The sequence below is a fragment of the Emys orbicularis genome, chromosome 6 (assembly GCF_028017835.1).
Source record: "Emys orbicularis isolate rEmyOrb1 chromosome 6, rEmyOrb1.hap1, whole genome shotgun sequence".
Lineage (NCBI taxonomy): Eukaryota > Metazoa > Chordata > Testudines > Emydidae > Emys > Emys orbicularis.
This window is the reverse complement of record NC_088688.1, coordinates 137019543-137042661: the sequence shown is the minus strand read 5'-3', so window position 1 is coordinate 137042661 and position 23119 is coordinate 137019543.

Below are 23119 nucleotides of genomic sequence, written 5' to 3'. Positions count from 1 at the left end.
GGTCCCACTATGTCCATGGCCACCTTTTGGAAAGGCTCCTCTATGATGGGCAAAGGTCTCAATGCCGCTTTCCCTTTGTCCCGGGCCTTCCCCACCCTCTGACAGGGGTCACAGGATCGGCAGTACTGTCGGACGTTGGTAAAGACCCCAGGCCAGTAAAAGTTCTGTAGCAGCCTCTGCCTGGTGCGCCGGATTCCCTGGTGCCCTGCGAGAGGGATGTCATGGGCCAGGTGCAGTAGCTGGTGGCGAAACTTCTGGGGAACAACCAGCTGCCTCCTGACCCCCCAGGACTCCACTTCCCCTGGGGGAGCCCACTCTCGGTATAGGAATCCCTTCTCCCACAGGAACCTCTCCTTGCAACCTCTCATCATGGTCTGTACCACACTGAGGTCAGCCAGGTCCCTTAGCTTCCTCAGGGAGGGGTCCTTCTGCAACTCGGCCTGGAACTCGGCAGCTGGGGAAGGGACAGGAACCTGCTCCCTCTCGTCGGCTGGGTCAGAAGCCACAGCCACCCCGAGCCTTGTCCTTGGGTGTTCCCTCCCCACCAGGGTAGGGTTCTGTGCCTCCGATGTGACATCCTTCCCAAGGTCAGGGCGTAGTGCCCCTCGCCGGCTCTGGCTACGGGTCACGACTAAGGCGGTCTGGGGGTTGCTTGGCCAGTCCTCTAGGTCCCCCCCATCAACACCTCAGTGGGCAAATGGTGGTGCACTCCCACGTCCTTGGGGCCCTCCTTGGCCCCCCATTTCAGGTGTACCCTCGCCACGGGAACCTTGAATGGGGTCCCGCCCACCCCTGTCAGGGTCAGGAAGGCGTTGGGCACCACCCGATCTGGGGCCACCACCTCGGGCCGGGCCAGTGTCACCTCTGCGCCTGTGTCCCAGTATCCATAAACTTCCTTCCCATCCACCTCCAGGGGGACAAGGCACTCGCTCCGCAGGGGCAGCCCCGCGCCCACCCTGTAAACGGAGAACTTTGAGTCCGGAGCATCCGGCCCCCCAGAGAAGCTGGCCTGAGGCCCTTCTCTCTCTTGAGCAGTTGATAAGCTGCCAGCCCCCCTTGCCTGGAAAGCCGGCCCCTCGTCCGTCTGGGCCTCTACCAAGTTAATCCGGTGTGGGTTCGGTCTGCTCAGTCTGTCCTTGAGCTTGGGGCACTGGGCCCGAATGTGGCCTCTTCGGCCGCAGTAATAGCAGCTCATGTCCCGTGGGTCCCCTCGAGCCGGTCGGTTGTCCCTGACGCTGGGCATTCCTTTTGGGAGGGGATTCCCCATATTCCCCCTTTGGGAGGTACCCGGGTGACTCTCTCTCTGCATCGCGGCGGGCCTGCTCCTTTGGGACTCCTCCCTGCCAGCCCCTGACCGGCTCTTCACAAACTCATCGGCCAGCCGGCCTGCATGTCGCGGGTTCTCTGGTTTTTTGTCCCTCAACCACAGCCTCAGGTCGGACGGGCACCGCTCATACAGTTGCTCCAGTACCAGCAGTTTAACCAGGTCCTCCTTTGTCTGGGCCCCAGCAGCCCACTTGCTGGCGTATCCTTCCATGCGGACGGCTAGTTGCAGATATGAGATCTCCGGGGTTTTATCCTGACTCCGGAACCTTTCCCGGTACATCTCAGAAGTCAGCCCAAACTCACGTAGCAGGGCCTTTTTGAATAGTTCATAGTCCCCTTTTTCCGCCTCTTCCAGTTGGCGGTACAAGGCCAAGGCTTTGGGGTCCAGTAAGGGGGTGAGAACCCGGAGTTTGTCTGCAGGATCAACCTGGTGCAGCTCGCAGGCCGTCTCAAAGGCATCCAGGAAGTCATCCATGTCCTCCCCCTCCTTACGTGGGGCCAGGATGCACTTATCAAAGCTTCGTGCAGTCCTGGGTCCCCCCTCACTCACCGCAGCCGGGGGCTCGCGGCCCTTCAGCCTCGCCAGCTCCAGTTCATGATGCCTCTGTCTCTCATTCTCCTCCCGTTCATGCTGCCTCAGTTTCTCTTTCTCCTCCTGTTCATGCTGCCTCAGTTTCTCTTTCTCCTCCCGTTCATGCTGTCTGTGTTGTTCACGATCCTCCAGCTCTCTCAGTTTTAGCTCTATCTCCCATCCCAGCCCATTCCGCTCCACGGATGCTGCGCGTGGCCGGGAGGATCCCCTGCTGGCCGGCGAGCGTTGCCGGGAGGATCCCCTGCTGGCCGGGGGGGTCCCTGCGCCCTCGGTATTTGCTGGGCTCCTCCCCACCCTTCCCCTAGGCGTAGGAAGGAGGGGTCTCGGGAAGCCCTCAGCAGCCGGCTGACCACTCCCAGATGGGACAGACACTGGGGCCTGCGCTGCATCTGCCAGGCTGCTTCCCTCAGAGACAGGGATCAGTTCATTCGCGCGATCTCCCTTCTCCAGCTGGGCAATGAGCTGTTCTTTGGTGAGCTTCCCAATGCGCACCCCCCTCTGCTTGCACAGCTCCACCAGGTCGCTCTTAAGCCGCTTGGCATACATCTTCCTGCTGGCCACTCACAGGCCTGTGTGCCCACCGCTCCCCACAGTTTCCAGGGAGACCCCTAGTGTGCCAGCCCTTCTCGAGGTCACCACCTCTCTGCCAGGGTCGAGCTGCAGACTCCTCCGCCCCTGGGACCACTCGCTGCGATCCCCCGGGGGACCCTGTTACTGCAAAAGTCCTCCTCGCTGGTCACACACTCCCAGGGGTGATAACCGTCTCTCTCTTACTCCTCAGCACGCCTGGTCCCCGTCAATCCCCCTTCATTTTACTGCTCCCCAGTCACTTACTGCAGGAAGCGCCGTCCACGGGGTGCAGTAGATCCCGCCTCTGCCACCAGTTGTCACGGAGTAAGGGGGAGTCAGGGCCCCGCACCCCTCTTCCTGAGATCGAATGTGACTCTCAACCCGCCAGTAAAACAGAAGATTTATTAGGAGACAGGAATACAGTCTCAAGCAGAGCGTGTAGGTACGACCAGAACCCCTCAATTAGGCCCTTCTGGGAGGTTCAGGGAGCTTAGACCCCAGCTTGGGGTTCCCTGCGTTGCACCACCCAGCCTCGCCCTCCCAAGACCAAACTCCTTTCTTCCCTAGCAGCCCCTCCCTCCTTTGTTCAGTCTCCCAGGCAGAAGGTGTTACTTCTCCCAACCCCCCTCCTGGCTCAGGTTACAGCTCAGGTAGCTTCCTTCCAGGGAAGTCCCCCATCCCCAATGCAACCCCCCTGCAACATTCCCAGGTCAAATCTGCCCCACTCCCTGCTCCGTCACAACATGCATGTGTGAACCAGCAGGGAGCTCTTACTGAAAAGTTCCCTCTTTAGCTGGGCATCTCCGGGGAATGGTGACTATTTTCTGCTTCCGCTCTGCGATTGGAGTCCAACCATGTGCCTAGGTTACAAAGAAGAGAAAAGCATTTCAGTCATTAAAAACTGAACAGAAAACCTGACCCTGCCAGGGAGAGTAACCCACACATTCACCTGGGATCTTGCTGTCAGGGCACTACAGAATGGAAGTGCTGAGGAGAATAATGCACTCCCCAGAGTCTGTCCTGGTCCAACCGTGAAAAGACGTTTTAGTCTTACCTCACCAGAGCCAGACCATAGGAAAGGACCAGTTCATGCGGTCTCATGTTGCCAGAGGTATCCAGGATTTACAGCCAATCAGATCTGCAGTGCAATCCACAGCTAAAGGCATTCTGTGTCCAGGCCTATGTAAGCGGGGGAATGGTCCCGCTATCGTGGGGACCTTTCCTGGCTCATACACTACCCCTGTGGAATTGGCTGGCGAAAGGATCTGAGTCCTCGCTCCCACTAACTTCACCCAGAGGCCCGCCTGACTCCAGGACACCCCTTCTACTCTCGTGTGGCAGAGTCCTCGTAACCCAGACAAGGCTGGGCCCAGGATTCCTGGGGCTCGACCCCCAATCTGGTTGTTGTACTTAGGACAGGGCTCGGGTGTCTCCACTCCGGGGTACTCTCTCTGCTCCGGACGCTTCCCTGACCCATTGATCATCGCATATAGTTCAAAGCAAACACAAGTTATTAAACAGCAAGTCATTAAAAACAAGGAGAAACTGGGGAAGGTGAAAGGAAAAGCCGTCACCCCGCTCTGTGGCACGGGGGACCCCAAACAGCTGTGGCTGGAATGTCAGGGCAGTTCACAGTCTGTTCCTCACACGTCCCAGGCCCCTGGCCAGGCCCTGGCTGTGCTGCAGGGACGCCGCGGGTCGGACACTCGCTCTGGCGGTGGCCACATGTCCTCAGGGTCTAGGTGGCAGGGCCCCTCCCCCCCCGGGGGTTACAATACCCACCCCCAGTGCGGCCTGCAAGGCCTCTTGACTGGTGGGGTCTCCCTGTGCTGGGCCCGCTGCCCAGGGACCCCCACACTCTGTCCAGCTGCTCCCCACACCTGGCTCCAGAGGGCTCCAGCCCCAGCCCCACTCTGCCCCCACACGGCTGCTGCTGCTCTGCCCCCCACGCGGCTCCCTGGGCTGCTCCTCTCCCCTCAGCTCAGCCCTGCTCAGGCAGCTCCAGCTCCCCCGGCCTCCTGACTGCCCCAACACACACAGTCACACCCACCTCCACTGCGCCCACAAACTTCCACCCACACACACACCCACCCACACTCACCTCCACTGCCCCCACAAACTTTCACCCACCCCCACCCCACCCACACTCTCACTTCCACTGCCCCCACAAACTTCCACCCACACACACCCACACACTCACCTCCACTGCCCCCACAAACTTGGACCCACCCCCACCCACACACTCACCTCCACTGCCCCCACAAACTTCCACCCACACACACCCCCACCCACACACTCACCTCCACTGCCCCCACAAACTTCCACCCACGGCCACCCCACCCACACACTCACCTCCACTGCCCCCCACAAACTTCCACCCACACACTCCCCCAACACACACACTCACCTCCAATGCCCCCACAAACTTCCACCCACCCCCACCCACACACTCACCTCCACTACCCCCACAAACTTCCAGCCACGCCCACCCCACCCACACACTCACCTCCACTGCCCCCACAAACTTCCACCCACGGCCACCCCACCCACACACTCACCTCCACTGCCCCCCACAAACTTCCACCCACACACTCCCCCACACACACACTCAACTCCACTGTCCCCACAAACTTCCACCCACACAAACCCGCCCACTCAGACCAGCCTCCCCGGCCCACTCACTGCTGTGCAGGGCTATAAGTGTGTCCATTGCTGGACAGCAGGAATTCCTGCCCATTTCCCTTCCGGCTGGAGCCGGATTGGAGTGTGTTTGTGTTAATGACATTGCTGTAGATTGTTGTTCGTTCCCCATCTTGACAATTCAGACAGTCCCTTTCCCATTCAGATCTCCAGCATTTCGTTCCAATAGCAGGGGTCCGGTTTTCTCTGGGGCACTGACATGTTTCAGGGGGTTGGTGAGTGAATTCAGCCTTGCATTCCATCCTTGATGGGGCGGGACAAGGGTGGTCAGTTTTGTTGGGCAGGACAGAGGTGCAGGGCCAGGCCAGTCTCTGAGACCCCCCCGGCTTTGCTGCCGCAAATCTCCTTCGCGAGGTCTCTCCTCGAGGACTGAGAGAGAATTAGGATTCACGGATGTGAGCATGGGGAGGAACCTCTGTGGAGTTTTCTCCTTTCCTACCACTGATTGTACCGAAAACAAACTTCCCTTTTCCAAGGTAAGAGGCCCAGAGAGGTTTGGAACCTGTTCAGTCTGATCCCCCTGGTGCAGGCAGCATTCTAGGCCCAGAAAACACTGGCTTAAGGTGGCCGAATTTGATTTCCTGCCTGGGACTTTGACGCTTAGAATCCCTGGGGACATTGGGGTTTATCCTTTTTGGTTTCCCTTTTCCTCTTTCCTCCCTCCTTTCTCCTCTTCTCTTGCTTCTTTTTCCCCTTTCCCCGGCTTCCCTCCCTCTACCAAGAAGGAGTGTGTGTGGAGTGTGGAGTGTGGATGGGGTGGGGGGTGCTCTCATTGCGGGAGGTCCTCACAAAGAGGTGAGGCTGGATCTGAGAGTGATCCCCTCTGATGGTGACCTGGGCCGTCCTTTGGGACATCTGGTGAGACCTCTCAGCCTCCCGCCCCTCAGAGTCTCAGTGCTGATTGGCCGAGCAGGGGGCTATCGCCAGCGAGGAGACTCAGGTCCTTTTGGCCTCTTTTCAAATCAGGCAAATAAGTCACAACCAATCCAATGTATGGGATTAATCTTGCTGCTTCTCTCCATTAATTGTCTCTTAGCAGGTCATGATTTCCTCTAATGGTCTAGGTCTTCTAAAATACTTGCTGAATAATTCCTATGAACCACTGTTGGTCTGTAGCTCACTTGAGAGCACTTTATTCTGATAAGTCACTGTATGAAATTCAAGATGTCTCAGATAGGTTGAAAGTCAGGAGCAGTGTTTCCTCACATTTTGTATGTCCGTGTGCGGAATGAATTTTGTGATGTGCACCAATATGTGCAATTTTGTTAGGTGACACATCACCTGTATATTGCTGCACATCACAAAATTCATTCTGCACATGGACGGTGTGTGGCAGGGGTGAGGCTGAAGGGTTCAGAGTGTGGGAGGGGGCTGAAGTGGGGCAGAGGGTTGGGGTGTGGGCTGTGGGGTGGGGCTGGGAATGAGGGGCTCAGGGCTAGGGCAGAGGGTTGGGGTGCAGGGGGTGAGGGCTCTGGCTGGGGGTGCGGGCTTTGGGATGGGGCTAGGAATGAGGGGCTCAGGGCTAGGGCAGAGGGTTGTGGTGCAGGGGGAGGGGGCTCCGGCTGGGGGTGTGGGCTCTGCGGTAGGGCTGGGAATGAGGGGCTCAGGGCTGGAGCAGAGGGTTCGGGTGCAGGGGGGTGAGGGCTCCGGCTGGGGATGCAGCCTCTGGGCTGGGGCTAGGAATGAGGGGTTTGGGGAGCAGGTTGCCCGAGGGAGAGAGGACTCCCCCCAGCCCTCTCTCACCACAGCAGCTCAGGGCCAGGTGAGAGAGCACCTGTCTCCTGGCCGCAGCAGCTCTGGTGGGGCTGGGCTGGGGCTGGGGGAGGGGACAGGATTTATTTTTCCTAAGTCAAAACGGGGAAGGGAAGGAGTTATGCTTCAGTTTTTACCTTATAAACTATGGTCCTGGCTAATATATAAGACACTATGGGAATAAGACACCATGTCATGTGGTGACATCACAAGAGCAGAGGGTGTGAGGGGGTGACCTCACAGAGAGACCCTGACATCAGCCGTGCAGGACAGAGGTGCAGGGCCAGGCCAGTCTCTGAGACCCCCCCGGCTTTGCTGCCGCAAATCTCCTTCACGAGGTTTTCCCTTCTGCACCTACCTGGCAGGGCAGGCCGCCCCCCACCCCAGTCTTAACCCCTGAGCTTGTCCCAGTTTTGTCCCTCTGCCCATCCCTCCCCTCCGATTTCCCCCCTTCAGGGGGATTTTCCCTGCCTTTGATTGCAGGGAGCAGATTCTGATGGCGCGTGAGGGCAGCAACTTGCAGATGTTACTGAGCATGTGAGAAGAACATTAGAAGATAAGAACGGTCAGACTGGGTCAGACCAAAGGTCCATCTAGCCCAGTGTCCTGTCTGCTGACAGCGGCCAGTGCCAGGTGCCCCAGAGGGAATGAACAGACAGGAATCATCCAGTGACCCATCCCCTGTCCCCCATTCCCAGCTTCTGACAGACAGAGGTTAGGGACACCATCCCTGCCCATCCCAGCTAACAGCCATTGATGGACCTGGCCTCCATGAACCCATCTAGTTCCCCTTTGACCACAGGACCCTGCTCAGGATCAGTGAAGTTGCAAGTTCTAATAGGAAACAGCTTCTGATACAAGGGCAGCTCCTCTTCCTCCTCCCCTCCCATGGGGATGAGCAGCCCTCCCAACTGCCACTCTGCCCCAGCCTCCTTCAACCCATTGCCCCCTTCAGCCTCCCCCCAAATGTCCCCTTCCCCCCATCGCCCCCTTCAGCCTCCTCCAACTGCCCCCCATCGCCCCGTTCAGCCTCCCCCAACTGTTCCCTTCCCCTCACCGCACCTGGTCACCTTCAGCCCCCCGTTACCCTCTTCAGCCTCCGGCAACTTCCCCCCACTGCCCTGGCTCCACCACTCTCAGGTTCCCTTCCCCCCAACCATCTGCTTCCTTGCCATGGGTAAGAGGGGCAGAAAATGCTTTTGAAAAAACCTTTTGAAAAGTAAAAATAAAACAAACCAAACAACCCCCTCCCTTGCTGTGTGCTGTGTGCCCAGCTGTGTGCTTGTGTCTGTGTGTGGGGCGGGCGGATGTTGTTCTGAGCACACTCTGTTCAGGGAAGGGGTGGAGTTGGCCAAAGGGGCAGGTGGAATCTTTAGCAGAGAATTCCTTTCTCCATTCTGTTAGCTAAGCATTGCTGTTAAATGTCAGCCGACGAATGCAGCATTTGAAGCAATCTGACTCTAAATCCCCTGCCCTCTCGGTTGCTGCAGTTCTCACACCCTCTGTGGCAGTTCACAGTCTGTTCCTCACACGTCCAAGGCCCGTGGCCAGGCCCTGGCTGTGCTGCAGGGACGCTGCGGGTCGGACACTCGCTCTGGCGGTGGCCACACGCCCTCAGTGTCTAGGTGGCAGGGCCCCTCCCCTCCCCGCGGGGGTTACAATACCCCTCCCAGTGCGGCCTGCAAGGCCTCTTGACTGGTGGCGTCTCCGTGTACTGGGCCCGCTGCCCAGGAACCCCCACACTCTGCCCAGCTGCTCCCCGCACCTGGCTCCAGAGGGCTCCAGCCCCAGCCCCACTCTGCCCCCCACACAGCTGCTGCTGCTCTGCCCCCCACGCGACTCCCTGGGCCGCTCCTCTCCCCTCAGCTCAGCCCTGCTCAGGCAGCTCCAGCTCCCCCGGCCTCCTGACTGCCCCAACACACAGAGTCACACTCACCTCCACTGCGCCCACAAACTTCCACCCACCCCCACCCACACACTCACCTCCACTGCCCCCACAAACTTCCACCCACCCCCACCCCACCCACACACTCACCTCCACTGCCCCCACAAACTTCTACCCACACCCCCCAACTCACACTCACCTCCACTGCCCCCACAAACTTCCACCTACCCCCACCCACACACTCACCTCCACTGTCCCCACAAACTTCCACCCCCACCCACACACTCACCTCCATTGTGCCCCATAAACTTCCACCCACACACACACACTCCTCCCCCACTCCCCAACACACCCATACATACTCTCCCCCAACACACACACACACACACACACTCCACTCCCCCCACAACCTCCCTCCCCCATGCACACACACAAAATGTCACTTTTACCGTACACTGGGAATCTGCAGGAAGTTTTGTTTAAATTGTAGGATTCTTTTAGGAAAATCAGTTTCTCCCCTTGCAAGCCATTTCTGAACATTTGTGTGCATTTATAGTAAAGCTACTTAACTGTGGTCAGTGTATCAAACAATTGTGATTAACACAAAAACCATAAAGACGGAATTACTTTTTAAGAAATGGAAAGGACAAAACTCAGAAAATACTAAATTGGAAAATCCCCAATAATAAAAGAGATTTCATAGGGCCCTACATAGGTGTGTACCTTCTTCCTAAACAACTCCCAGGGGTGGGGATGGGCTCAGGGCTCCAGGCTTGATCGATGGAGGGGGAAGCTCTGGGTTGGGGCTCTGGTCTCCCACAACTGGGTAGAGACTCCAGGATCCGGGCTATAGCACCCAGGGCGGAGGCGGGGAGGGAGGACTCCGGGCTTGTGTCCAGGCTCAAGCCACCAACAGAGATGAAGGGAAGAGACCTGGTCTTCGGCTGCCATGGGGGGGGGATCAGGGCTCCAAGCTTCAGCCGCTGGGGAGGTGGAGGGGAGTGGGGGGGTCTGGGCTCTGCGACTCATCCACAGGAGGGCAGGGAGGGATTTTGGGGCTCTGGACTTCAGCCACAAGAGGGGTGAGGGGGTCAGTGCTCCGGGCTTCAGCCACTGGGGTGATAGCCCCTCCTCCAATGCACTGGCCCCCAGACCCTCTCACCTGCTCCACCAGAGTGAAACCCAGTCCAGCACGTCCCGCTGCAGCTCGCAGACCCCTCAGTACAGCCCCACCTTCACTTGGTCCTGCTTAGGGCAGCTGTCAGGCTCCTTGAATTCAAGTTTGTAAACTACTTTGTGACTCCCCAGGTACAATGTGATATATTCTGTACATGCAAAGTATCAGTCCTTTGTGCAGCCCCTCCGAGAAATCAAAATTCCTAGAGATTTTGGCCGAGTCTCCCAGTGTTGCTAATGGTACCAGCCTCTGTCTGAATGTCTATGTGTGTGTGTGTGTGTGTATCCATAAGTTTATTGTGATGTCATGTGTGACAAGAGCAAAGACCGTTCTGGTTCAGCATTCTTGCCCTGCCTTCAGTCTGCCAACTTGCTTGGTTGACAATGGCTGGTGAACCCAGGAGCTGATAGACATGTACTATCCATCTGTCAACAACTTCTTGAATCAGCTATTTCCACAGGTTTTCGAAAGAAGATGAGATTTTACAAAAGGTAATTCCCAGATTCTTTTCCTTCTCCTTAGATCACACATGACAGGTTGTTGCCTCCTTCATAGATTCATAGATTCTAGAACTGGAAGGGACCTCGAGAGGTCATTGAGTCCAGTCCCCTGCCCTCATGGCAGGACCAAATACTGTCTAGACCATCCCGGATAGATATTTATCTAGCCTACTCTTAAATATCTCCAGAGATGGAGATTCCACAACCTCCCTAGGCAGTTTATTCCAGTGTTTACTGAACAAGTTTTCTCCCTCCTCCTTATGACACCCTTTTAGATACCTGAAAACTGCTATCATGTCCCCTCTCAGTCTTCTCTTTTCCAAACTAAACAAACCCAATTCTTTCAGCCTTCCTTCATAGGTCATGTTCTCAAGACCTTTAATCATTCTTGTTGCTCTTCTCTGGACCCTCTCCAATTTCTCCACATCTTCCTTGAAATGTGGTGGCCAGAACTGGACACAATACTCCAGTTGAGGCCTAACCAGCGCAGAGTAGAGCGCAAGAATGACTTCTTATGTCTTGCTCACAACACACCTGTTAATGCATCGCAGAATCATGTTTGCTTTTTTTGCAACAGCATCACACTGTTGACTCTTATTTAGCTTGTGGTCCACTATAACGCCTATATCCCTTTCTGCCGTACTCCTTCCTAGACAGTCTCTTCCCATTCTGTATGTGTGAAACTGATTGTTCCTTCCTAAGTGGAGCACTTTGCATTTGTCTTTGTTAAACTTCATCCTGTTTACCTCAGACCATTTCTCCAATTTGTCCAGTTCATTTTGACCAGCCTCCCCGGCCCACTCACTGCTGTGCGGGGCTGTAAGTGTGTCCATTGCTGGACAGCAGGAATTCCTGCCCATTTCCCTTCCAGCTGGAGCAGGATTGGAGTGTGTTTGTGTTAATGACATTGCTGTAGATTGTTGTTCGTTCCCCATCTTGACAATTCAGACAGTCCCTTTCCCATTCAGCCCCAAACATTTATCATCCAGGAGTAAGATCCCCAAATAATGAGACTGTCTTAACCAAACAAAGAGTAAATTAGGAGCAGGGGGCGTGTGCGCGCATAGGGGGTGGGGGGATATTTTCAAATTCTGAGCCCTTAGCGGGAAGTCTGATGCCCCCCCCCATGATTGTTTGACCTAGGGATGTAAATAGTGGTTAAAACGATTAACCGGTTTGAATTATATCATTTAACTCGTTAACCGTTTTACCTCAGGTCTCTCCAGCGGGCCGGCACAGGGCAGCCGGGTCTGGGGTCCCACCGACCAGGTACGGCAGGGTCTGCTCCAGGCTGCCTTGGCTGCCGCAGACAGGGCTGGAGCCACTCCAGCGTGGCTCTGTCTGGGATCCTGCCTGCCCACCGGCGTGGGGCTGCCCCCCCCCCAGCCCACTGCGGCCGGGACTCCTCTGGCCCAGGGGGGCTGGCCGGTCGGCGGGGTTAACTGGCAAGGTCCGGTTAACCGGTAAGCAAACCAGTAAACCCAGTACTTCCTGGTTCACCTTTGATATCCCTGGTTTGACCACGTCTAGGAAAAAAGCTTCCCAGTGGCTGCTGGGCGGGGCAGCCCCTCCCAATCTCCTACCCCATGGGCTGGGGGAGCTGCCATTGTATCTGTGCCCATCCCCCTCCCTCCTCCTGCCCTCTGGCTCTGCCCTCCCCAGCCAGTCTCTGCTTGTTCCATAGTCTCCCTCCAGCCCCCCCACAGCCCCTCCCCCACATCCCCCCTTTTCTTCCCTTTATCGGACACTCAGAGCTTCCCTCTAGTCCAGCTCTGCTCCCCTGAGCCCCAGAATTCTCCCCCTGCCCCGATACCTGTGTGTTCCCCCAGCCTCCCTCCAGCACCCCACATCCCCCGGCCCCCTCCCGCCCCCTGCATCCCTGTTCCCCAATTCCTGCCCTCTCCCAGATCCCTGGTCACCCCCCTCCTACATCCCTGTTCCCCAATTCCTACCCCCTCCCACATCCCCAGTCACCCCCCTCCCACCCCCTCCCACATCCCTGCTCACCCCCCTCCCACATCCCTGTTCCCCAATTCCTGCCCCCTCCCAGATCCCTGGTCACCCCCCTCCTACATCCCTGTTCCCCAATTCCTGCCCCCTCCCACATCCCCCGTCACTCGTCTCCCGCCCTCTCCCACATCACCCTTCCCCCTCCCCCTTCCTGCCCCCTCCCACATCCCTGGGCACCCCCCTCCTGCATCCCTGTTCCCCAATTCCTGCCCCCTCCCACAACCCTTCCCCCTCCCCCCGGCTCCCCACATGTCGCTGCCCCGCCCCCACCCCCACCCCCTGCAAACCCTGGGCGCTGCAGCCGCTTCCCTCTGCCCGAGGCCGGGACTCGCAGCTCGCCCCGCTGGGAGCAGCCTGGGCCCCCCGCCCCGCTCAGGCTGCACCGGGAGCAACTCCCTGCGGGGGGCAGGTCTCCCCTTCTCCCCACGTGGGGCACTGCCGGGGGGGCTCGGGGTTCCAGTCAGGGGGGCCGGGCCGGGGTCTCTGCCCGGGGAGAGTCTCGGTGGGGGGGGAGGCAGTGGGAATGTCCCTCCCCCGCCTGCAGCCAGGGCTCGGGGGGCCCCAGCGGCAGCAGCCGAGGCCCGGGGGGCTGGCAAGGCAGCGCCCGCAATTCACTCCTGCTGCTGGGCTGGGCCCCGGCTCGCTCCGCCCGGCGCCTCCTGGGCCCTGGCGAGCTGGAGTCGCTGGGTCTGGCCGGGGGGTCTGGCTCTTATTCATGTCTTGTGGCGTCACCCCCGGCCCCCAGCAGGGACGTGGGGCAAGGGGTCCATGCCCAGGGGCCCAGGGATTTCAAAGGCGCCGGGCCGAGGGGATCGATCTGTGTTTTTAAATAAAAATGAAGATACAAAATGTCACTAGATCAGTCGATGCCACAACTTACGCCTAGTGGGTGACAGACCCCCCGTCCCCCGCTGGTGCACACAGCCAGAGATGCCCGAAGGCCGACCAACAACCGTGGTCTGGTGCCACCCCACTACCCCGCCCACAGACCCATGGGGCTTCCCCCCACAAGCCCCCAGGCCCCAGTGTGGCCCACCACTCCACAATCCCCCACCGACTGTCCTCCTCGCCCCAAGCCAGGGTGCAGCCACCCCACCCAGCTGTGCCACCCGACAGCCCCTCCCCCCACAGCCCCCCACAGCCATGCTGTGTCCCCCTGGGGGCAGCCATGCTGCTGCCCCTCACTACCTCCCAGCCCAACAGCCACAGCCATGCCATTGACCCAAGCCCCCGATCCAAGTCCCCTATAGCCTCTCCCTCCCCCAGGCCCCTCCCAGACCCAGGCCCCATCCGTACAACCCAATCGCCCCCTGCCAACAACCCCCCTCTCCTCTCCCACAGCACCGATCCATCCCCTACCCTCCCACACCACACAGACCCCTCCACCTCCCAGCTGTGCCACCCCCCCACCCCGAGCCAGACCACCAACCCCGTCAGACACCCTCCCCTGCTGGTGCACCAAGGTCTCCCCAAGACCGACAACAGCTATGAATTAAAACCCCACAGTGTTTGTTGGGGCTACTGGAGCCGTGGGACCTACCTGGAGATGCTGAAATCTCACTCTTGTCTCTCTCCTCCTGCCCCCATCTCCAAGCCAGGCACTGGGCAGTTCAGTGGTGAAGTGATGAACTGATGATCATCAGTTTGTTTTATGATGGGGGGAGGGGGGAGGTTTAAACTATTTCCCTGGATCAAGTCTCCCTTGGTGTAGTAAGTGAAGGCCCTGATAAAGGCTCAGGATGAGGCCTGAGGCCTGAACTAAAGTAATGGTCAAGACTTTGCTAACATAAAGCAAAGTTAAGCTGTGAGCAAGAGGCAGGCCCTGCTCACAGAAGCTGGCAAGGAAAGGGCTGATGTTGCATAAATATATATCCACTTAGCATAGTTACAGTATAAACATGGTACCAAGACACACTATACCGAAACATTCCACAGATAACATGGAACAGGCCGACCCATCCCAATGACAGGGGCAAAAGGGTAAAATGATGGATAGAGTTGTTTTGATCCAACCAACAGGTACAAGGTGCGAGGCGGCACTTTACTACGTAGGGAGGTTGTACCTTGCTACGTGGAGGGGTTGCACCTCAATACGTCAGGAGTGATATGTAACTTGTTTGTACCCGTGTATAAGAATGTATCCCTGGGGTGGTGTCTTTGTCCGGCCACGGGGGCAGTGGAAAGTCCCGCCACTGAGCCGGGTCCTTGCCAAGAGGCACTTTCTCGTAGTATGCCAGGTAGACTAAGTAATCTACGGGGAACTGCCATTGTGTCCGAGATCGCAATAAACCTAGTCCAAGTGACTTTGCATCTTACTAGACTCTGTGGTTATTGGGCGTTCTCTTCGGGTTTGCTGGGTCAGCTATCTGCGCAGAGCTGGGGCAGCACAAAGAGGGAATACACGCACGCAGCTGAGTGATATCAACACAGGAGAAAGCAGAGCACCACACCGGTAGCATCTGAAAACACTTGGCAGCTCAGTCACCATTTCAGCTAGAGCAGAGCTGGGCACTGGGCCACCCGGGGCCTTTAACACCACAGCCCTGGGGAGGGGGTGCTGAGCTGGACCATCCAGTGAGGAACACAAGTCCTTCTACCCTCCACCACACCCTAGTTTGGAACTGCTGCTGACGGCTCCCCCCATCCATGGTAACTTTTATCCCCTCTGCCTCCCTCTATCTGGGGGTTTTCCCTTCTGCACCTACCTGGCAGGGCAGGCCGCCCCCCACCCCAGTCTGAACCCCTGAGCTTGTCCCAGTTTTGTCCCACTGCCCATCCCTCCCCTCCGATTTCCCCCCTTCAGGGGGATTTTCCCTGCCTTTGATTGCAGGGAGCAGATTCTGATGGCGCGTGAGGGCAGCAACTTGCAGATGTTACTGAGCATGTGAGAAGAACATTAGAAGATAAGAACGGTCAGACTGGGTCAGACCAAAGGTCCATCTAGCCCAGTGTCCTGTCTGCTGACAGCGGCCAGTGCCAGGTGCCCCAGAGGGAATGAACAGACAGGAATCATCCAGTGACCCATCCCCTGTCCCCCATTCCCAGCTTCTGACAGACAGAGGTTAGGGACACCATCCCTGCCCATCCCAGCTAACAGCCATTGATGGACCTGGCCTCCATGAACCCATCTAGTTCCCCTTTGACCACAGGACCCTGCTCAGGATCAGTGAAGTTGCAAGTTCTAATAGGAAACAGCTTCTGATACAAGGGCAGCTCCTCTTCCTCCTCCCCTCCCATGGGGATGAGCAGCCCCCCCAACTGCCACTCTGCCCCAGCCTCCTTCAACCCATTGCCCCTTCAGCCTCCCCCCAAATGTCCCCTTCCCCCCATCGCCCCCTTCAGCCTCCTCCAACTGCCCCCCATCACCCCCTTCAGCCTCCCCCTGTTGGCCAAAGGGGCAGGTGGAATCTTTAGCAGAGAATTCCTTTCTCCATTGTGTTAGCTAACCATTGCTGTTAAGTGTCAGCCGACGAATGCAGCATTTGAAGCAATCTGACTCTAAATCCCCTGCCCAGTGTATGGTAAAAGTGACATTTTGTGTGTGTGCATGGGGGAGGGAGGTTGTGGGGGGAGTGGAGTGTGTGTGTGTGTGTGTGTTGGGGGAGAGTATGTATGGGTGTGTTAGGGAGTGGGGGAGTAGTGTGAGTGTGTGGGTGGAAGTTTATGGGGTGCAGTGGAGGTGAGTGTGTGGGTGGGGGGTGGGGGTGGAAGTTTGTGGGGGCAGTGGAGGTGAGTGTGTGTGTGTGGGGGGTGCGGGTGGAAGTTTGTGGGGGCAGTGGAGGTGAGTGTGTGCGTGAGGGTGGGCGTGGGTGGAAGTTTGTGGGGGCAGTGGAGGTGAGTGTGTGGGTGGGGTGGGCTTGGGTGGAAGTTTGTGGGGGCAGTGGAGGTGAGTGTGTGTGGGGGGGTTTGTGTGGGTGGAAGTTTGTGGGGGCACTGGAGGTGAGTGTGTGGGTGGGGGTAGGTGGAAGTTTGTGGGGGCAGTGGAGGTGAGTGTGTGTGTGGGGGGGGGTGTGGGTGGAAGTTTGTGGGGGCAGTGGAGGTGAGTGTGTGTGTGTGGGGGGGGTGTGGGTGGAAGTTTGTGGGGGCAGTGGAGGTGAGTGTGGGTGGGGGTGGGTGTTTGTGGAAGTTTGTGGGGGGCAGTGGAGGTGAGTGTGTGGGTGGGGTGGGCGTGGGTGCAAGTTTGTGGGGGCAGTGGAGGTGAGTGTGTGGGTGGGGGTGGGGGTGGAAGTTTGTGGGGGCAGTGGAGGTGAGTGTGTGGGTCGGGGTAGGTGGAAGTTTGTGGGGGCAGTGGAGGTGAGTGTGTGGGTGGGGGTGGGTGGAAGTTTGTGCGGGCAGTGGAGGTGAATGTGTGGGTGGAGTGGTGGTGGGTGGAAGTTTGTGGGGGCAGTGGAGGTGAGTGTGGGTGGGGGTGTGTGTGGGTGGAAGTTTGTGGGCGCAGTGGAGGTGAGTGTGACTGTGTGTGTTGGGGCAGTCAGGAGGCCGGGGGAGCTGGAGCTGCCTGAGCAGGGCTGAGCTGAGGGGAGAGGAGCGGCCCAGGGAGTCGCGTGGGGGGCAGAGCAGCAGCAGCTGTGTGGGGGCAGAGTGGGGCTGGGGCTGGAGCCCTCTGGAGCCAGGTGCGAGGAGCAGCTGGGCAGAGTGTGGGGGTTCCTGGGCAGCGGGCCCAGTACAGGGAGACCCCACCAGTCAAGAGGCCTTGCAGGCCGCACTGGGAGGGGTATTGTAACCCCCGCGGGGGGGGGAGGGGCCCTGCCACCTAGACACTGAGGGCGTGTGGCCACCGCCAGAGCGAGTGTCCGACCCGCAGCGTCCCTGCAGCACAGCCAGGGCCTGGCCAGGGGCCTGGGATGTGTGAGGAACAGACTGTGAACTGCCACAGCTGTTTGGGGTCCCCCGTGCCACAGAGCGGGGTGACGGCTTTTCCTTTCACCTTCCCCAGTTTCTCCTTGTTTTTAATGACTTGCTGTTTAATAACTTGTGTTTGCTTTGAACTATATGCGATGATCAATGGGTCAGGGAAGCGTCCGGAGCAGAGAGAGTACCCCGGAGTGGAGACACCCGAGCCCTGTCCTAAGTACAACAACCAGATTGGGGGTCGAGCCCCAGGAACCCTGGGCCCAGCCTTGTCTGGGTTACGAGGACTCTGCCACACGAGAGTAGAAGGGGTGTCCTGGAGTCAGGCGGGCCTCTGGGTGAAGTTAGTGGGAGCGAGGACTCAGATCCTTTCGCCAGCCAATTCCACAGGGGTAGTGTATGAGCCAGGAAAGGTCCCCACGATAGCGGGACCATTCCCCCGCTTACATAGGCCTGGACACAGAATGCCTTTAGCTGTGGATTGCACTGCAGATCTGATTGGCTGTAAATCCTGGATACCTCTGGCAACATGAGACCGCATGAACTGGTCCTTTCCTATGGTCTGGCTCTGGTGAGGTAAGACTAAAAGGTCTTTTCACGGTCGGACCAGGACAGACTCTGGGGAGTGCATTATTCTCCTCAGCACTTCCATTCTGTAGTGCCCTGACAGCAAGATCCCAGGTGAATGTGTGGGTTACTCTCCCTGGCATGGTCAGGTTTTCTGTTCAGTTTTTAATGACTGAAATGCTTTTCTCTTCTTTGTAACCTAGGCACATGGTTGGACTCCAATCGCAGAGCGGAAGCAGAAAATAGTCACCATTCCCCGGAGATGCCCAGCTAAAGAGGGAACTTTTCAGTCAGAGCTCCCTGCTGGTTCACACATGCATGTAGACAGCGTCCATGCGGGTGTCTGTCAGTGAGGTTTCTCTGTCTGTTCTGTCAAATGTTTGCCTACTTGTTTTCTGGCTGGTGCCGGCTGAAAGGATTTCGTATCCGAGGAAGGACGTATCCTCCTGCTTAGCAAACAAACAAAGCAGCACATTTCATGTCCAGATTATATTTAGTCGTAAATCGACATTGTGATGGTTCCCCACCAAGGAAAGTTACCACGTCTTTAGGAAAATGACTGAAGTACGAATGCCAAACACAATTCCAATAGAGGATTCAAAGCAAGGTTTTCTGCATGGTGATTAAAGGCTTTAATTTAAATCAGTCCACCCTGAGGTGAACAATTAAGAGTTGTTATCTTCACTGAAGGCAGTAGAGGTATAAGCCCTTGGTTCTGTCTGAATGGAAATTCGGTCCATTTACTAATTCGGTTTCAGGAGCATTGTGTGGGGTGCAAGGAGAGGCCAGTGCCATGAGGACAGATGGCTTTGGATGTAAAGGTCGCCGGCAGCACCTGTAACACCTCCCCCCCAACGTGCCCTCGCTTGTCCTGGCTCTGGAGCTGCGGCTGGAGCGGGGCTCGGGTCAAACCCTTTGGCGCTGAAGCCCAGTGTTGACATCTCACTCTCGGGGGCCCAGACTGACCCAGCCACAATCCCCGCGCGGAGTGGGGGGGGGAGCGAGCTCTGTCTCCCGTGGCCGTGGGGAGCGTCTCGGGGAGAAGCGGATGCTTGCATTGGGATTTTACACAAAGACCTTTCAGAAGAGCCCTAGACGGTGCCTGAGCTGGCTCGGATGAGGCAGCAAGGGGCAACGCAGCCTGAGCCAGTGAAACTGCCAATCCCCCAGGGAGCAGTGGAAGCAGGTCCAAGCCGCAGCAAAGAGCGGTTCCTGCCGGGAGACGGGAAGCAGGCAGATTGCAGCTCTGTGGGACAGAGAGTGTCTGTTTGTTCTGTATGTGGACGGCACCTGGCACAATGGGGCTGATCCCTGAGTGGGGCCTGTACACAATGCTAATAAAAGAAGGGGATTTGTTGGATTACTCTAAATCCCGAGTGGAAAGGTGGAGGTGACAGGGGCAAGCCCTGGACAGATGGGATCTGCCCAACCAGGGCAGCATGTGCAGGACGGGGAAGGGGAAAGGCCATTGGAAGTGTTTCCACAGAAGCAAAAAAATCAGGGAACCAGCCCAACCATGGAGGAGTGAGGCTGTTCCCTGGTCTAGATCTCCACAGACAGCAGTCATGGGCAGGCTGGGAGGGATGGCCTGGATTCACTTTGGATTGGCTCCAGTGTAAATGAGACGAGAATTGTCCCAGAAGGGCCCAGGTACAAGAGTGACAGACACTGTAGGTGGAGCCTGTGAATAAAAAAATTAGGTGCATTATAAAACAGTAGTAAAATAATCCCCCTGCTCCCCTTCTCCTGATGGGTGACCCCAAGTCTGACCTTGTACCTGTCCATGGGGCATCATCACTGAATGGGGGAGCTGTTAACGAGGCACCACAGGGATTGGCTGTAGCCCCCTCACTATTCAACTTTGTAATTAACCATCTGGAAGTAAATATAAAATCACTGCTGATAAAGTCTGTGGCTAACACAGCTTGGAGGAGTGGTAAATAATGCTAATGATGGGGCAGTTGTACAGAGCAGCCTGGATAGTTTGATAAAATGGGATTAGTAAAACAAATGCAGTTTAATCCAGCCAAAAGCCAGGCCCTATAGCTGGGAACGGAGGATGGTGGCCACACCTAGAGCCTAGGGAACCGTAGCCTGGAAAGCAGGGACTATGAAAAGGATTTAGGGTCACAGAGGACAAACAGCTGAACCTGAGCTTCTGTGAGCTGCTTTCAGGTTAAGCCTGCAGGTTTGGGCAAGTAATTCAGACCCTGGGTCTGTGTTGGAGCAGACGGGCGTGTCTGGCTCAACAAGACAGGGTTCTGGGGTCCTGAGCTGCCAGGGCAGGAAAGCAGGGGCAGAAGTAGTCTTGGCACATCGGTTGGCAGCTCCCAAGGGGCTTTCTGTGATCCAACCCGTCACAAGGGACAAAACACTCCAATCCCTCCTGGTGGGAGGAGCCAGGTTTGCTCTTCAAATTCTGTCCTTGGTAGATGTCCAGGTCTGGGAATGTCCCACAACAGCATTTCTAATGGGAAGCTGGCTGCAGAACAATTAAACTGCTGAGAGCTCCTATGCAGGTGGGGTGGGAATTCAGCCTCTGTGTTCTGTCAGTGCAGCTAGAGCAATAGGAAAACCTCACCAGTCACTGTAGCAACTGTCTATTCCAAAGTACTACAGGAGCATTTTAAGTGTAGACAGCCTGAGAGTGAGACCAGATCTACCTCCAGTTGGCACTAGGGATGCGCCAGCACTGAGACTACAGCAATGACAACAGTTCAATGCTTCCGGAGTTGGCACGGAGATTCAAATCTACGTGGGAAGGCCCCAAGGGATTTCTAGTCCAGCACCTTAACCCCTCAGCCACAGCTACCTGATGGCCACTGGCTTCCCTACACTATGATTCTCTTAGTGAATTATCACTTCACATTGTTTGCTCAGACCAGCCTCCCCGGCCCACTCACTGCTGTGCAGGGCTATAAGTGTGTCCATTGCTGGACAGCAGGAATTCCTGCCCATTTCCCTTCCGTCTGGAGCCGGATTGGAGTGTGTTTGTGTTAATGACATTGCTGTAGATTGTTGTTCGTTCCCCATCTTGACAATTCAGACAGTCCCTTTCCCATTCAGATCTCCAGCATTTCGTTCCAATAGCAGGGGTCCGGTTTTCTCTGGGGCACTGACATGTTTCAGGGGTTTGGTGAGTGAACTCAGCCTTGCATTCCATCCTTGATGGGGCGGGACAAGGGTGGTCAGTTTTGTTGGGCCAGCAAGTTGGCAACCCTAGATCCAGGGGAAACAAACACCCAACGAGGCTGGCCAGGGGCAGGACATCAGCTTGGAGGGGAGGGGTGGGGGTGGCAGTGACATCACAAAGGCCTGTTGCAGGAACTCGGCCTATTGGGCAAAGGTGGTGGGGAGGGGGTGACCTCACAGAGAGACCCTGACATCAGCCGGGCAGGGCCAGGCCAGTCTCTGAGACTCCCCCGGCTTTGCTGCCGCAAATCTCCTTCACGAGGTCTCTCCTCGAGGACTGAGAGAGAATTAAGATTCACGGATGTGAGCATGGGGAGGAACCTCTGTGGAGTTTTCTCCTTTCCTACCACTGATTGTACCGAAAACAAACTTCCCTTTTCCAAGGTAAGAGGCCCAGAGAGGTTTGGAACCTGTTCAGTCTGATCCCCCTGGTGCAGGCAGCATTCTAGGCCCAGAAAACACTGGCTTAAGGTGGCCGAATTTGATTTCCTGCCTAGGACTTTGACGCTTAGAATCCCTGGGGACATTGGGGTTTATCCTTTTTGGTTTCCCTTTTCCTCTTTCCTCCCTCCTTTCTCCTCTTCTCTTGCTTCTTTTTCCCCTTTCCCCGGCTTCCCTCCCTCTACCAAGAAGGAGTGTGTGTGGAGTGTGGAGTGTGGATGGGGTGGGGGGTGCTCTCATTGCGGGAGGTCCTCACAAAGAGGTGAGGCTGGATCTGAGAGTGATCCCCTCTGATGGTGACCTGGGCCGTCCTTTGGGACATCTGGTGAGACCTCTCAGCCTCCCGCCCCTCAGAGTCTCAGTGCTGATTGGCCGAGCAGGGGGCTATCGCCAGCGAGGAGACTCAGGTCCTTTTGGCCTCTTTTCAAATCAGGCAAATAAGTCACAACCAATCCAAAGTATGGGATTAATCTTGCTGCTTCTCTCCATTAATTGTCTCTTAGCAGGTCATGATTTCCTCTAATGGTCTAGGTCTTCTAAAATACTTGCTGAATAATTCCTATGAACCACTGTTGGTCTGTAGCTCACTTGAGAGCACTTTATTCTGATCAGTCACTGTATGAAATTCAAGATGTCTCAGATAGGTTGAAAGTCAGGAGCAGTGTTTCCTCACATTTTGTATGTCCGTGTGCGGAATGAATTTTGTGATGTGCACCAATATGTGCAATTTTGTTATGTGACACATCACCTGTATATTGCTGCACATCACAAAATTCATTCTGCACATGGACGGTGTGTGGCAGGGGTGAGGCTGAAGGGTTCAGAGTGTGGGAGGGGGCTGAAGTGGGGCAGAGGGTTGGGGTGTGGGCTGTGGGGTGGGGCTGGGAATGAGGGGCTCAGGGCTAGGGCAGAGGGTTGGGGTGGAGGGGGTGAGGGCTCTGGCTGGGGGAGCGGGCTTTGGGATGGGGCTAGGAATGAGGGGCTGAGGGCTAGCTGATTCAAGAAGTTGTTGACAGATGGATAGTACGCGTCTATCAGCTCCTGGGTTCACTAGCCGTTGTCAACCAAGCAAGTTGGCAGACTGAAGGCAGGGCAAGAATGCTGAACCAGAACGGTCTTTGCTCTTGTCACACATGACATCACAATAAACTTATGCATACACACACACACACACAGACATACAGACAGAGGCTGGTACCATTAGCAACAGGAATTTTGATTTCTGGGAGGGGCTGCACAAAGGACTGATACTTTGCATGTACAGAATATATCACATTGTACCTGGGGTGTCACAAAGTAGTTTACAAACTTGAATTCCAGGAGCCTGACAGCTGCCCTGAGCAGGACCAAGTGAAGGTGGGGCTGTACTGAGGGGTCTGCGAGCTGCAGCGGGAGGAGCTGGACTGGGTTTCGCTCTGGTGGAGCAGGTGAGAGGGTCTGGGGGCCAGTGCATTCGGGGAGGGGCTGTCACCCCAGTGGCCGAAGCCCGGAGCACTGACCCCCTCACCCCTCTTGTGGCTGAAGTCCAGAGCCCCCACCTCCCTCCCTGCCCTCCT